Source organism: Sarcophilus harrisii, chromosome 4, assembly GCF_902635505.1.
Source record: "Sarcophilus harrisii chromosome 4, mSarHar1.11, whole genome shotgun sequence".
Lineage (NCBI taxonomy): Eukaryota > Metazoa > Chordata > Mammalia > Dasyuromorphia > Dasyuridae > Sarcophilus > Sarcophilus harrisii.
This window is the reverse complement of record NC_045429.1, coordinates 350,014,838-350,032,387: the sequence shown is the minus strand read 5'-3', so window position 1 is coordinate 350,032,387 and position 17,550 is coordinate 350,014,838. Positions and strand designations below refer to the sequence as shown.

General features: G+C 33.6%; 1 protein-coding gene across 1 annotated transcript in view; it reads right to left on the bottom strand.

Annotated features, from left to right (window-relative positions):
• The window catches only part of PPM1E (protein phosphatase, Mg2+/Mn2+ dependent 1E), a 205,436-nt gene that overhangs the window by 127,132 nt on the left and 60,754 nt on the right, over positions 1–17,550 (bottom strand). The gene's annotated exons all lie outside the window — the stretch shown is intronic.

Genomic DNA, 17,550 nt, shown 5'->3' with positions numbered 1-17,550 from the left:
TCTCTCTCTCCTCCCTCCCTCAAGGCATGTACTAGAGAACCACTTGGTCCAGTTTCTAGAATTCTCCCATTCCACAAGCTGAACTTCATTATACCATATAGATCCTATATAAAAGCATCATCAACATCTCGGAACAAACTTGTGGGGCAGCATTTTACTTCAAATGTATTTTAAAGGAGTTTTTTGCAGTTAGTCTAAGCCCATGATTGAAACAGATTGACTGCATATTATAGCAATCTTTAAGTGAGGATGGAGTTGAGTAAATCATCTAAACTTTATACAAAAAATTATGAAGAAGCCATGTAAAAGATATCAAAAATATATTACTGTGAGAATATATACTGTGAGAAGATGGACTCATCATGTTGCAGTAGAGAGAGTGAGGGATTATTGATATGCAGCACACATATTCCAGAGTACTGCAGCTTGCCTGGAGAGAGCTCACTTCAAGTTACTCAGTATCATTAATTATCCCTCAGGTAGAGTCTTCAATAAGCTAACAAGCAACTTACTTAATAGAATTCATTATGTCTACAGTTTTTTTTTTTTGTTAACCAATCAAACTATTAAAAGAAAAGTACAATCTCACAGCACTTATGTTGACTCCAAGAGCTCACTACTTCCCTTCATTAATGCACAAAAATTATTTGTTTGATAATCTGTTCTAAAATCAAATCAATCCATCTAGTTTAAGGCTCAATCTTTGCCCTCCTTGTTTAAAGGAGCAAGAGAACATTTATTAATTTCTAATATTCTTCTATCTCCCTCGCTCTCAAAGAACATACAAGAATTATAGAATGTGGCTGAGTTAATATGTACAGATTCCTTTATCACCCTAGGATATAATTGATTTGGATCTGGAGATTCATGCTCATTTGAAATAGTAAATGCTATTTATTTAATATCAAAGCAGAGGTTTCAGGAATTAAGAGGGTACATATATATATATATATATATGAGGGTATATTTATACATATATATGTATATATGTGTGTGTATATGTTTATGTATACATATATAACTATATGACTACACCATTTTGGAATATAATATAGTATGGTATACTATCATGGTATAGTAGAAAACTCGATTTGAGGCCTAAGGACACAGATTCAAATTCCATATATGCTATTTACTACTTGTGTGACATCTAACATATTAAACTCTTATTCTGGACCTCAGCTTTTTTTATCTCTAAAATGAAGATATCAGTTCAAATCAAGTTCTCAAAATATGGTTCATGGAACTCTTAGGACTTTTCAGGGGATGTATGAAGACAAAACTATCTTCATAATAAAATTATTTATAGCTGCTTCCTTTATATGTGAACTTGGACATATCACAGATCTTATTTACCTCAATTTTCTCATCTGTAAATGGGGATAATAATAGCACCTATCTCCGAGAATTGTCCTGAGGATCAAATGAAATACTAATTGTAAGTACTTAGTATAGCACAATAGCATATATCTTAGCTATTATTGTTATTATGCTTTGCAGGGTGCAGGGTACGTATTAAGATTCAAGTATGATTTTTAAAAGAATTTAGAAGGATCATAACAATAAAATCAAACCACTGGAAAAAAATTAGATTACATTTTTCATTCTCTTTTCCCACTGTACCAGAGTGAAATATCCCTTTCAATCATTTTTTAATGTTTATCATTGAACTTGACTTCAGGGTCCAAATTTACCTTTGGAGAGAATTTGTAAGGTAGCTCAAAAGTAACGACATATTGGCACACTAGAAAACAGAAGCTTGTCCCCTGACTTTGCTCAGTAGCAAGTATCAAAAATACTTTTGGGACATTTTCAATGAATGACATCACAAAATAAGAGAGAAGAAATATTGTCCCCATAAACACATGTGTGTGTGTGTTTGAAAGGGTTAGATTTATTTTTCTCCTTATTAGTCATGGGAAAAAGAAAAAAGAAACAGAACAAAAGAAGAAAAAAACACAACAAAGAAAATAGTATCCTTTGATCTGCTTTTAAATTCAACCAGTTCTTTCTCAGGATGCAGATAGCATTTTTTATCTTGAGTTCTTTGGAATTGTTTTGGATCATTGTATTGCTGAGAATTAATCATTTACAGCTAATCATTGTACAATGTTGTTGTTACTATATACAGTGTTCTGGTTCTGCTCACTTTACTTTCTATCAGTTCATTTAAGACTTTCCAGGTTTTTCTGAAATCTGCCTGCTTGTCATTTCTTACAGAACAAAAGTATTCCATTACATTCATATATAACAGCTTGTTCAGCGTTCCCCGACTGATGGGCAAGGGATACATATTCTTCCATAATACTCCACAGACTTACTAGTGAATGAAGGAATGTGCTTAGGGAACACACATATATTATTAGAACAACTTACACTCCTGGAGCTATTCCTAGATTTAGATCCAGAAGGAACCTTAGAGGGCATAGCCTCATTTTGAAGATGGAATTCCCTCTCTCCCTCTAACGCTAGGTTTGCTGCTACCTCTTCGGCCCACAGAGACAATGATTTTGCCTGTGGCAGATTGCTGTGCTGGTGAGTTGTACTTTCCACTTGTTCTCTCTGCTTCAGTCATATGCCCATTCTCCCCTAATGAGATGCCCTCTGTGGGTTCCTTTACCGATATCTGTTGGTCTTCATTGACTACTTAGTCTTCCCTATCTCACTCCGTACCCCCTCCATGAGTAAGAAGGGTCCAAAGACTCTTTTAGTTCCTATCTTCAGGGGCTAAGTGAGTTCTTTTGTGATTTATAATCCAGTTATAAACTGCCAGAATAGCCCTTACACATTTTTTGCCTTCTGAACTTTCATTTTTCCTGAGCTATCTGTTTCTATAGAATCTAGGTAGCTGGCTTGAAGTCAGGAAGATTAATTTATCTTCATCTGACTTCAGACACTGACTAGCTGTGTGATCCTGGGTAAGTCACTTAACCCTGTTTGCTGCTGTTCCCTCATGAGGGAATGAATTAGAGAAGAAAATGGCAAAGATATTACGGCATCTTTGCCGAGAAAATGCAAATGGAGTCACAAAGAATAAAACACTAGTGAAATGACTGAATACTGCCTATTTCTGCACTCAGTTTGCTTTTTTATTTCAAGTGAGAATGTTTTTAATTTTAAAAAAATTCTCATCATGCTAATAAAGGTCCATGCAAAAACAAAGACATTGCTCTCCCTATATAATCATATATACCTTTTAAGATATTCTTAATTCCATGTCTTACATGTTAGCCATTGTGGATAGTATAATTCAGTCTACTGTCATTTGCCATGGATATCTTGATTTGCCTATAATCATGTTCCATGATTCAAAGCTACACGGTATTATCAGAAGAACATTGTCAAGAAGGGTTTTGTGTTAAGAAGCAGCTTGGAGTTGCTCAAAGTATAGATCAATTTCCAAAACATAATATGGCTCATTTTTTCCTCTTCAAAATGGGAAACCTAATACATTTTTTACCTGTAATTTATTGTATATGTTATCTGTATAGACATATATGTGTACATCTGTTTATTTCTATATGAGACAGGTAGGTGGTAGAATAGACAGAGAACTAGACCTTGAGTCAGGAAGATTCAGTCTCCCAAGTTCAAATCTCTAGCCTCAGACACTTATTAGCTGTGTGATTCTGGGCAAATCACTTAACCTTATTTGCTTCAGTTTCCTCATCTATAAAGTGATCTGGAGAAGGAAATGGCAAAAAAAAACATTTCAATATCTTTGCCCAAAAAATCCCCAAACTCAAATGGAGTCATGAAGAATTGGACATGACTGAATGGACTGAACAACATCTGTATCTATATATCTATATCTATATGATCTGAAGAAAGCAGTCAATGAAATGCCAATCTAATGGCATGCTATAATCTGGGAAATATGTATTCTTCATCCATTTGATTTTTCTTCTATCGACTGTTATATTCATTTTTCTTCAAGCACCTATGGATTTCAATGAGGAAGTGTTATAATATTCTAGGTCTTGATGCCACCAGTACAATATCTTATACAAATAATAACATCTGAAGGATCTCACCATTTATAGGAAATAACTTTTCCATTTGGACCAAATTAAATCCTCTATGAAAGTTGCAAATGTCTTTAATTAATTTGAAAATGATAAGCAGAATAACATAATATATATATATACCTAATTTTACATATAAATAGTCTTTAAAGCATATTAAAAGATATTCTTCCTTTAAAAAAATTTAAATATTATATAGCGTCTCTAAAGAAGTCTATGATAGCATATCAATTTCTCAAGCCCTTCTCATTTGATAATATCATGCTCACAGGTCCATAAATTCTACAGAAGTTAGTATGACACATATACATGGAAGAAGGGCCTTGGAGGACATATAAAATTTAAACAGGTGGAAGGGGGGAAAGTGGCCAAAAAAAAAAACTCAAGGCAAATTTGGGGGACTGATAACCTCTAGACCAGCTTTGCTCTAATAAAGGGGTTTATAGAGGGGAATACTGGCTATAAAGGTGAAAAATTCTAGATTATGGAGGAACTTAAAGACCAAGTTAAATTTTTTGTGATTCTTTGAATAGGTGGTACCAAGTCATTGAAGGTTTTTGAGCAAGGAAGTCACACAATGAAAAATGTTCTTTATGAAGATTAATCTGGCAATGGTACTCAGATTGGATTAGAGGGAAGAAAGATCAAGGATCAGGGTTTCGAGGTAGCGGCTGTTACAGTAGATTCATGTTAGGTGATAGAGAGATTGAATAAAAATGGTAGTAATGCAAATAGGAGGAAAGAGATAGACACTAGAGACAAATCAAAATAACAAGACCGGAAGATGAAAGGATGTAGTTGGGTGTGTGTGTATGTGAGAGAGAGAGAAACAGACAGACAGACAGAGACATAGAGACACAGACAGAAACAGAGACAGAGAGACAGAGAGAGAGACAGAACTCAGAATAGTCCAAAAATGAATGGAAGAATATCGAGTTGGAGTAAAGCTACCTAATGCAAAGATCAATATTAAGGTAGAGATGGAAGAAATAATTAATATTTTTGCTACTTTTAATTGTGAATGACAGAGAAGAGCTAATATCTATCTATCTATTATTTTCTCTTGGAGAGAAAAAAATAACTTAAAATTATAATGAGAACTGGCCAGTGGGAATCTCACTGACAGAATATAAATATCAGGTTTTGATTATACACTCAGTACTAACTTAGCAGCCATTCAAAAGTGAGCAGGATAAGATATTACTACTTTTAGGAAGTCTGAGGATGTAGTTTCATGCAATTTCAGTGGTCCTCTTAGATAAGATTTCTATTTGATATTCAATTTCCAATAATCAGTTTCAATGGCAAAAAAAAAGTATGTATAGATCATTAATCTTACAGGAACTTACAGGAAGTCCACAGGGAACAAACCTCCCACTTTCTTGGTCAGTGCATGAATAGCCTGCTATGCCTTGACTAATTCTGTAAGATATGCCTTGATTAATTCTGTAAGATAGTAGTTGTGTGAATAGAGAGAAGCGGTTGATATAATTGGTGTTATATGAAGTTATAAATGGCAAAATTTGGATTAAGGAGTGAGAGAGAGTGAAGTTATGAAAGTTATGAATCTGAGGGGCTAGGATGGTACCTTCAACATAACTAGCAAAGTGTAAAAGAGGAGTAGGTTTAGGAAAAAGAGAATGAGTTCAGTTTTAGATATGTTCAGATTAAGATATCTCTGAGAAATGTGTAAAAGGCAATTGGTGATTTGGCACTGAAGCTTAGGGAAGAAATGTAGAATGAATAAATAGATCTGGGAGTTATCTGCTTGGTTATATTTATGGGAGCTGAGGTTATTGTTGTTATTGTGTGTCCTTGTTTGAAGAGAATCAAAAAGACAATATATGTAAGCCTTCTTGATGAGGACATACCACACTGAACAAAACTATGTCAGTGCTCAAAAATTTCACCTTGGATAAATGGCTTTAGATGAGAAAGGATAAATTTCAAAGATTCAAAGTGTTTCTATTTTTAAACATGAAAATATGACACAAAAGACAACAGCATAATTTACATATGTGGATATGCCATAAATATGGGCATATTTATGTAACAAATATACACATACACTATTATTATTTGATCTGAGTTTTACACTTAGCAGCCCAGACTTATGGTCAAATAGTAAAATGAGCTTTTTGGAGAATGGGGGAAAGGGTAGGTTGTCTTCTTTTTATTTCATAGATTTTTTAATACATGTCTGACATTTGTACTGGGCCAAAATAGGATGAATTAAAATACTACACAGTTTTAACTCTTGAATTACAAACATATACATATTTACACTATATATTCTACACAGCCACACATGTCATTGCTATATCTTAAAAGCTAAGCTTTTTAAAAAGCATTTTAAAATACAAAATAGCCTGTACTCTAGGGGAGAAATCATTATTTTTTAAAAGTTAAGGCAAAAAAATTACTGGACAGAAGGATACCCATGAGAAGCAAGTTCTGCTTACTGCCAAGCTACATTGTGGGGCTTGGTGAGCTGCTTCTTATTCTCCTCTTCAGAGCATGTGCCATTATTTTCGAACTGTTTCTTATCTGCCTACTGCCTGGTTAAAAAAAAGACTTTTGAGTGGCTGCTAAGTTGAAATTGAATATATACCCAAAAGCTGATGTTTATATCCTGAGAATGAGGCTCCCACTGGCTAGTCCGCATTTTAATTTTAAGTCATTTTTTCTCCCCCAAAGGAAGTATAAGATGTACCAGCCTTGGAATCAGAAAAATCTGGTTTTGAATCTTCCCTCTAACCTAGCTGCCTTAGAGGTATGACAATGATTTTACTGCTCAATCTCTCAGTGTCCTGGGCAATTCTTAAAGGATTAAACATTAACTTGGTGATTAGCATTTGTGGAGAGAATTTCTATACACAAAAGAAATCACAGGTCTGGACCAAAACAAAAATCCCAAACACAATTATAGTAGAACAAGATGTGTATATGTATATACTTACATACAAATATACATACATGTGTAGTCTTTCTTTAAACATCAAAGCCAATTATGCAAAATTTCCAGAGACTTAATTTTAAAACAAATTTGAATGAATGTCACTCACACACAAAAACAAAAAACAAAAAACTTCTATAAAATGTTACTCCATAAATCTCATGTTATATTGCTACTAACTCGTTGCATAAAGACCCCACTGTTTTGTAAGGCTTGGGTAAGGAAGCCTTTCCTTTCTTTCTTTCTGGTAAGAACAGAAATTGTACGATAATATTTCACTGGTGAAGTGAAATTGGGTTCCCCCAAACCCTACCTATACTGTTAACAACAAATGCTGAGAGTTGAAGTTTTATTTGTATAACAAATAGCCACATAAGTCTGACAGTAATTGAGTATTTTCAAATACATGTCCAAATCACTCATTAATTTCCATCTGTCCACAGGCCTTGTCACTTGGATTAAGCTTTTGTCATGCTATTCGCCATTCCCTGTGATATGTCACCATCAAGGTGCCACGCTACCAATTGTATATAAACTACAATAGAACACATAAATATGCTATTAGTGTCATTGCTAGCTATTGTCACAACATTTTTATGCATTTATGTCACAGCAATTTTTTCCAACAGTGACAAATAAAATTTAAAAATTCACTGAATTTTTTTATCATTTGGAGACATTAAATAATATTCATAATAACAAATAAAATCTAATATTTTCTCCAATGTCATATAAATATGAATCTTGTTAATTTTACAAGAAATACAAACTAATGGCAACTCTGTATCTGATTCTTTAATGGCTATTTTGTATGTAGTCCATGGCAACTTCCAAGGATTTTAACCAACTCCAGTTCCTTAACTGGGAACTTAGGTTCCCAGAGCTTGGCTAGTTATTAGGGTCCAAGAAATATCCTTAGGGCATAACAGAATGGCATTCTCTAATGCAAAAGTTCTTAATTTGAGGTCCATGAAAATTTCAATATAATTGATTTCCTTTATAATCCTATAAAAACATTATTCCAAGAAGGGGATCCATAAGTTCTGGCAGAGTTCCAAAAGGGTCCATGAAATAAAATAATTTAAAAATTACTCTTTTTATACCAATAGCTTAAATTCCCAATCTGCCAAAGATTATTACTTGAGAATTAATTTAGTCAGCTAATCTCAAATAATTTTTTTAAAAGGGGTATTTACTGAGCATAATATTAACAGCTAATACAAAATACTCTTCCCAAAGTCTGTGATGCATTCTCCCACAAGAACATATAAAGTCAACATGGAAATGGGTACAAGCTTACAAAGCTCATATGATAAAAGATAGTTACCTCATAGATCCCAGTTGCTGGTAGTTCTTTTTTTTCCCCCCCAATTCTGGGATACTCAAGAACTTCCCTTTAAATTTGCCACAGTTTCTTTGCTGGGCTCCTTACAGAGCTGTTGAGTCCAGTCTGTCCTTGATTCCCAGTGATGCAGACATTGCCACCAAATTATATGGTGATGCTCTTTTAATCATTTTGGGCATCATTAGGGTGATGAGGAGTCTAACATACTTTGGAGCTTTCAAAATGAAAAAAGATATCCTCCAATCTAAGAAGTCAGAGAAGACTGAGATCCCCTTCATCCCCCTGGTGATACCTTTTCATTGGTGTGCTGAAAAGCCACATCCTCCAATCTCTGGAAAAGTTCCTTATTTTAGTTAACTGGAGGCTTATGTACAGGCGCCAGAGGTCATAACAAAATTCTCCAGTCAACAGGAACAGATATCTTGTCTATTGTCATTTTACTTAATTTAATCACACTCATAAATTTTTCACATTTAGTCCAAAGTTTTTTGATTTAGATGTGTTTTTACCTAATTATAGTATCAGAGGTAAAATGTGGTGGGATGGTTTCAACCCTACCTTTACATGTAAATCTAAGAACTGACTTCATTTTGGAGATGAAAACAAATAAAATGGAAATGAAAAACACTTTCAGAAAATATTTCAAGTACTAAGAAACAGATGTTCTTAAGAAATAATATATGTTTCATTTGCCAATGGTCATCTCTCTTCATCAAGCAGATATTTCAATGATCATTTCCATGGCATTCAAAATAATGACTAATTTTTATCACTATCAAACAAATTTTTCTTTTAATTTCACTAAGACTTTAAAGATATATATATGTTAAACTAAATAAATTATATCCCAACCATTTACAAATTCAATGAAATACTTATCCAAGTTAAATCTATTAAATTTCTAAATATAATAATAAAACTAGGAACTAGCCTGTATTATGCTATACTATTTGCTATGTAGAATAGAGCAGGATTAATAGTAGTAACAGAAGTGACAGTAGCAGTACCAGTAGTTCTGGTTCTCAAGAAACTTATAATTTAGTTAGGTTAAAAGTAAAGCATATGAAACAATTAGATAAAGTAAATGAGTCCAATATGAGTGGTATGTACTATAAGAGCTATGACAATTCTAGGAGGAGAGAAATGAGAGCTAGGAGAGTCAGGGAAAGTCTTATGGAAGAGGTAAGTTGTGAATGGCGCCTTGAAGAGTAAATTGTTAATGGAAAAAGTACAAAGTCTTAAAACTCTGAAAAATTGTAAATATTAAATAGATACATTAACCAAGTTATGTTAAGATGATATTTCTACAATGATAAAACTCCAATGGAGGCAAAAACTAAATCATTTCCAGGGTCTAAACAGCCTAAAAAGGATTATGGATAGTTAGATCAGCTAACAAATTTAGAAACAATGAGATCTAATTAGTTGGTTCTACCCTGTTCTATGGACATGTACTACACTAGATTTGCAAATGTTTTCTATTAGGCACAAGGAGAAAAATTATTGAATGACTTTTGCCCATTTGCCCATTGAATGGGCATTGAATGCCCATCTTAGAAAACAACTTAAAAGCATAATACTTGCTGACAATAGGAACATTATATTTAGTTAAATTGTGAAATGAATTCTTCTTAACATATGACCAACACCAAGCTTAAAAATTCATTATAATAATTTTAAATATACATTTTACATACTTCCCTCTCCCTCAATATTGCTGATCTTTGATGCTTTGCTGAATTTCAGTTGCTATAACAACCTAAGTAAACCCTTTTATTGCAGCAGATATCTGTAGTTATTTTTAAATCCAACAGCTGGATTTGTCCATCTAAATTTCTTTCATAAGACAAAATATTTTTGTTTGTCCTGAATAAATTTAAGAAAAACAAATGTTGAATACCATTTAAACTAGAAAAATCAATATAAAAATATGCTATCAACTATGAGGTAAGACAAAGAATAATAGGAAAATTCTATAATGAACAGTTTTTAAACTGCTTTCTAAAAAAAACAACAATACTAATACAAAGCTTTCTAAATTGCCAATCCTCATCTGAGTAAAAATATACTAGATATTTTAAATGTTTCCTTTCCCCACAGTTACATAATGAAAGACAAAACCACCAAGTAATAGACACAACAACATTTACATAAAACAAACTCTATCAGGCAGTTAAGGCATCCCAAAGTCATTAGAGAAGAAAGAGCCAATTGAAAATTTCACATCTGAATTCCTTCCCATTTCAAAATGGCTGCATTAGCTTTATAGTAGCTTAAAATAATTGAATTAGAGGAATATGTGTCTTCACTGAGATGTGTTTGACTATACAGTGTTATTAAAAATAAGCTTAGAAAAAAGGTTCATGAAGCAGCTTCTAGCAGATGAATAGCAGATTCTCAGTTGGAATCTCTATGCTTTGTTGCAAGGCTATTGAGTCACAGTAAGTGACTGCAGGATCATTGAAGTTAAGTATGTTCTGCCTAGGGTAACTAAATTTGCTGACAGGAAAAAATAAAAGTTTGAAATGATTTCTAAGCATTAATTTTTAAAAATTATGTATATTTCCTGAGTTATAGACCTTATCTACATACTCATCAACTCCTCACCCCCAACATTCTTTTTCTTTCTACCACCATCAATACATTGCCCTGGCACAGAGCTAGGCACATAGTAGGTGTTCAACAAATGCTGAATCAGTATGAAAATCAACAGCAATCACATTTACATTTGTCCTTTTTGATGACTTAAAACTGTTTACTGGATTTCATTATAGTTAAGAAATTTAGGGGAAAAAACTGGTTTCTAAGAATCAAATTAAGAAGAAAAAAAAGTTTCACAAGAATCAAATTAATAACAGCATAACCTAGTATTGTATAACATTGGTAACATTATTTCAAAATTCAAAAGGAAACTATAGATGCATTTGCATATCTTTGATGCTATTGACTTTATATATATCAACACAAATTAATCTAAGCTCTAGTGAAGTCTTCTCCCTTTCATCTAAACCTTTCAAGGAATAGCAGCATCACCATTCTGAGAGACCAATATCATGACTGGAATTTCAAGTGAGTCCATTTTTCATTGAAGTGCCCACAAGATTGTCAGCACTTTTACTGCTCCTTCTCTATCTTTCCATCCTTTAAATTCTGTTCTAGAAACTTAGATCTAGAAGCCTTTTAAATCTAGACATTATTTTTTGAGGGGTGATAGTGATTGAAATATGAAATAATAAGCTATAAGATAGTGAGGAGAGGATAAACAAATAAGCTTCGAATAAAAGAATCTGTTAAAACTACAGCTTTCTAACAGCAAGTCTTGGCAGGATGCAAGAGTTGTCTAAGGTAATAGCTTTGATTTTGAACTAAAGGCTTAAATTGAATGCTTGCTATAATTAGAAGGGCACATGGTGTTCCAGAAAAGAACCATTTATCGGAATGATCAAAAAGTCCATGATCTGGATTTTTTATATTTTCCATACATGGTCAACCAGCCTTTAAATGTGAACTTCCAACTTCCAAATATAATCATACCAAAAAAGCTATAAAAGTATGAGAGGAGCACCTAGTAAACACAGACTTTATTTTTGGTACACCATTAAGTCATGGCAAGTAGAAGATTGTTCTCTTATTTTGAGGATACATGTATGGTCAATTCCAATTCCTTTGGGCAGGACCATCCCTAAAGTAAGGTAAATTAGGACAGTGGGTCAGGGGCTCTCACTCGGATTCACACAGGACTAGATTTAGTGCTAGAAGGAACCTTAGAAACCATGGAAGTCAATTCTCTTATTTTACAAAAGGATTAAACTAAGGCCCAGACAGATTTTATTTACCTAGAGTCAGATAAATAGTGATCCAGGGCTAGAACATGTACTCTTGATTACAAATCCATTAGTCTTTTTTATCACTTGTCCCCTACATTCCTTTCTCCTTCCTCTCCTCCCCAATCAAACAATGACTCAAGGATAGGAAGAAAACTAGAGGGGATGGTATTAGTCTACGACAAGGAAAAATACAATCTAATGATATGTACTTATAAAAGTCCATCAATCTCCTTTTCTCCTATCACCAAAGCAAATGTAATAGTATTTTTGGGGACTATTTTTCCATACAAGCCCCTTGGATTAACTTTTTTGTGACTTCTTTTCTTCTTCAAGACTATAGATTTTATTTTCATTTGAACCTTATTTTACCTGTATAAATGGCTGGGAGAAGGAGGGAGAGGAAAATAGATGGGGGCAGATGGCTCCATTGACTCATTGATAAGAGCCAACTGAGCAGAATTAGTGTTAGCCCTGCATTCATATTTCTCTTGTTGAAGTATTATTGAATTGGGCCTGATTTTCTGTTTCCAAATTGCCTTCCAATATACATAAGTAGAAAACTAAAGCCAGGGAAGGGGAAGAAATTTGTAGATTTTCATATCACCCACACTTTATAATAAATTGACAGTATAAGCAATCACTCAAATAGCAAAATATCTTCACATTGATCTTTTTTTTTAACTTTTAAAAATCTTGGGCCTTTCATTTTCCTCATACCTTTTTCCTGCTATTCTCTCTTCTATTTCTTGAACTCCGCTTTCTTTTGTCTTCATTTTATACTTTGCTGCCAGAAACTCTCTGAAGTTGGTCTCCCATACTTGTCTCTCCTTGCAGTGCTCATTCAGTCATTAATTCAAAAAGTCTGTAGTAAGTATTCATCATTAAGGCTCTGTGCTTGAGAGCCTTACTCCAAAAATAACTTGTTCCCACTTTTAACCATACCTTCAAAACTCCAATTCTATCACTGCCACAAATACAAACATGAAACTAATTCACACTAAGGCATGAAATGAATAATAAGTTATTTAACCTTACTGAAGTATTTGTTTACAGAGGGTGTCTTAAAAGTCTTAGTGCAGTTTCAGGGTATTCAAGTTTTATTTATTTCTCAAACTACTCAGAAAGAAGGGGAATGCAACCATATTTATTTAGGAATGTGATTAGTATTTGGGAAACTTTGTTATCATTGATTTCAAGTCTCTCAAGATATTAAAGGTTAAAAATGAATAAAGATTTTTGGGCACTTTATATAATAAATACTATCAGAAATGGGAAAAGTACTATATTTTCTTAGAAAGAGTCCTTATTACAGCTGAGCATAGCAGCAGGTGGATCTCAAAGTATTGACTATCTTCAGGAATTTGTAACCTCGGAAAAGAAGAGATTAAGTAGCAGCAAGTAGAAAACCAAGCCTGGGAGTGACAAGCAGTGCTCTGAGACAAGTCTGGCATTTGCACAAGGCAAATCTAGCAATGCTTAGAGTTTATTAGACAAAGAGGCTACCGGCAGAATCGATTTTTAAGGCTCTCTGTGCTGAAGGCTCCAACCCATTCATTCCTGAGATAGAAGGAGACTGTTACTATACCTTGCCTATTGGGACCATTAGCTTTTAAGGACTCATTTCCCAAATTAATTGAGAGGAAGAGGAATGAAACTATTCTTATTCAGGAATGTGGCGAAGATTGTTTCCTGTTTGTTTACTATTTATTCCTGACCCACTTAGATGTTTTCCCTTTTCAATGCTTGCCTGGTAAGTAAGTAAATAGGTATATCTAAATTAACTTCAGAAACTTCTCAATTTTCAGACTGGGTATGGCACAAAAAGAGTCCTTTTTGGAGTTCTTAGGGAAGAAATAATGTGATCCAAAGATGGTGAGAACCTTCTGACACAGGCCATTATAGTGCTGATTGCACCAACACTAAAAATTTTTTAAATTTCCTCAATAAAATACATATCATTCAAGACACTAGTCTTACAGTCTATTCAGGAAGAAAAAACTAAACAGATAAAAATTGTCTATTTTCCAGATTATGACGAAGTTGGATGGTCAATCCACTGAGCTGGTAATTTTTACATATATATATATATGTATACATGATAGGCACTATATATAGCCAATAATGAGAAGGGGATACCTTTAATTTTTTGAAACTGTTTCAATAATCCCAAGTATCTTCTTATCATAAAAACTGATCTTTTTAACAGAAGTAGTTTTCTAGTGATGCTATCTGATTGGGGATCTTGAAACACCACAATCTTTGAAGAATTAAAGTTGGAAATGGATCCAGTGGATGATAGAGAAAGAAATTAGATTGCAACATATTTCCAGTGATATTCTAAATGAAAAAAGTTGTATAAGGAATATTGATGGAAATATATGAATGGAAAAGGAGGTGGGTCCAATCATTAAGTGAAAACAAATAGAATACAAATTTAAAGATCTGTAAAGACATTTATAGCAAATATTTTTTCATCATCAAGGACAATAGACTTAGTCTGACATCAGAACCCTATAGATACTTATAGATGAATCTGAAATAGCACCAAAGTGAACAAAGATAAAAAAAAAAGAAACTAGATTAAACCAAGTGAACAAAGAGATCTGTTTTTGAGGAAACACCATCCTGAAGACACTGATTAATTCTCAAGGTATCTGAAGGAAGTGTCTCAAGATATGAAGGGTACAGAAAATATTTCCGACTTTAAAAATATTCTCCCAAACAGCTGACTGTAAGAACATTAACTATTAGTGATGTAGTCTAATTTCTTACTTGTATAAAAAAATGTATGAGAATCACACACACACATACATACATGCACTGAGGATGATATCAATGAAGAAATTAGTAGGGAACAGGAAGGCTTTCACAAGTGACATTCGATGTTGTTGTTAAGTCATATCTAATATTTCATGACCATATTTGGGATTTTCTTGGCAAAGATATTAGTGACTTATTTCCTTTTCTAGCTCATTTTACAAATGAGGAAACTGGAGCAAATAGGAATTAAGTGACTTCCTTTGGGTCATACAGCTAATAAATATCTGAGGTTAAATTTGAACTCCCAAAGATGAGTTTTTCCTGACTAGAGGCATCACCTAGGTACCTAACATTCTATAGCAGATCATCTTTTTGCCATCACACAATTTACTCAAGGTCACAGAATAGAAAATCTCCTTTTTTGCTTGGTTTACATATTACACACACACACACACACACACACACACACACACACACACACACGCACGCACGCAGAGAGAGAGAGAGATGTGATTCAGTAAAACAGAATATTAAAGACTTTCTTCTAAGAAAATATCTCCCATCCATGCATGAAAATTGTTCAAGATTCCTTAAGAGATATAATAAGAGATAACCCTATTTGAAGACCCTTATTACTCACCCCAAGTGAGTTATAAAACAGAAATAAATGTTCTTGCAGATGCTCCCACTTTCAGATAATATCATTCCAGTTCTGGGGCATAAAGCCCCAGATCACTGCAGGTGCCTCCTGGAAGAAATCTGTAATTACTAAAGAATTTGGCTTAATTATCCATACAGGAAAACCAAGTAGACAAGAAATGTCTGTTTTATGAGAAGTTAAAATAGAAAACCTATGGAATTTTTCTATTAGCATATGTCTATACATTAATATATATATATATATATATATATATATTTATTTATTTATATAACACACAATTAAAAAAAAAGATAATAAATAGGCCCTAAGATTAAATGAGAAGAGAATGACCTGAATTCCGTATAGGAAAATGCAAAACTCCTTTAACGAGTCCAGCACTTCCCCAGAATCAAAAAGTCCTTTTTAATGTGTCATCCCCCTAGTGTTGTTTCCTATGACTTTCCTAAGTCACAAAACATATTCTCTAAGGAACTAAAAATAAGTATCACACAGAGAGCAATGGAGAGGCGTATTGTGGCTGCAAGTAGGCTGTAACATCAAACAAATGAGGAATCTCAAAAGAACTGCAATCAAGAATGTTATTGGGAAAATATGTGATAAAAAAAGACATGATCTTCTCATATGGCAAGACTAAGAGATAGTAAGTGGGCAGACTATGCTCCACTTTGCATAGGTGTCTTGTGTGGTCAGAATAAAGCAAGAACGATTCACCATATATTGGGTAAACTACCAGTTACAAATTTAGAACAAAAGTTACAGGATGGGCCAGCAAGGCTGGATTGCTATATATGTCAATGAAGAGAACATCTCATTCTAAGAAATCAGATCCATTTGAGGATTTGAGTTTCTAGTTTGTGAAGGACAACATGAAACATGAATGTTGAATAGGGGACAAAAACTAGGAGACAGAAGATATCAAAATAAATACTTTGCTGTTTTACTTAGGACTTTGGTACCTATTACCATTGGCACATATTTTGTCAATACCTGATGATATATGTCAATCTCATAGTATAGTGCATGTCATACTATTTGATCATATATTATATATGAAGGAAAATAGACAATAATCAGGGTCACTCATAGCCCAATGTTCCAAATTCTGGGTTTACAAAAATCTTTAATGTTGGTAGCATTCCCCTTAACCACATCTATTTGTCCCCTTTTACTCTCACCCTGCATTCTTTTTGAAATACCTCTGAATTTACCTTATGTCTAGGTCTCCACAAAGGTGAGTAAAGGATTTCAAGTTCCATGCAAGTACTCAATACATGTCACGTATAAGACATCTTTATCTTATCCCACTCCCACCACCAAATGCAGAAAATAGACAAATATCTACCAATAGCCCAGGAAGTCCAATTCCTTCCTCCCAGGATAGTGTCTCCCTAAATGATGGTTTACCACTCTTTAAGACAATTGGGTTGATTAGCGGAGAAGTTCCCTGATGACCCATCACATAAATATTACACAAACTCAAGGAACTGGAATCCAACAACGTTTTTTCTTCTTTGTCCTTATAACTGCTGCTCAGTGGTGTTTTATCTGTGTTAAAGTATGTAGGTCCTAAAAAGCTGAAAAGGAGGTCTCTATGATCTTACTTTTGGACAACATCTTTTATGATGCAAAACTCAATGAGTATTTTTGAATTTTGATTTTGAATGAAGAAGCTCTAATTGAGTTCATTATAAGTTAATCAAATGTTAGTACTATCTCCCTTTTTGCTATTAAAATGATCAAATTGAATGGAATAGGGCAGTTCTAAAAGGAAAGACCATAGACATATTATGCAAAGATTTCACTTCAAGAAAATTTATGACTTCTCTGCTTGGCAAGTGTAGTGGATATGTGGTAGGGGATGTTGTTGTGCCACATGATTTTACTCTGATTTCTTTTTAGCCTTTTTGTCCCTTTTGAGTTTCTGTGATTATGTGCTTATTACGTCAAATTTTTGCACAGAATAAAATCACAGAAGC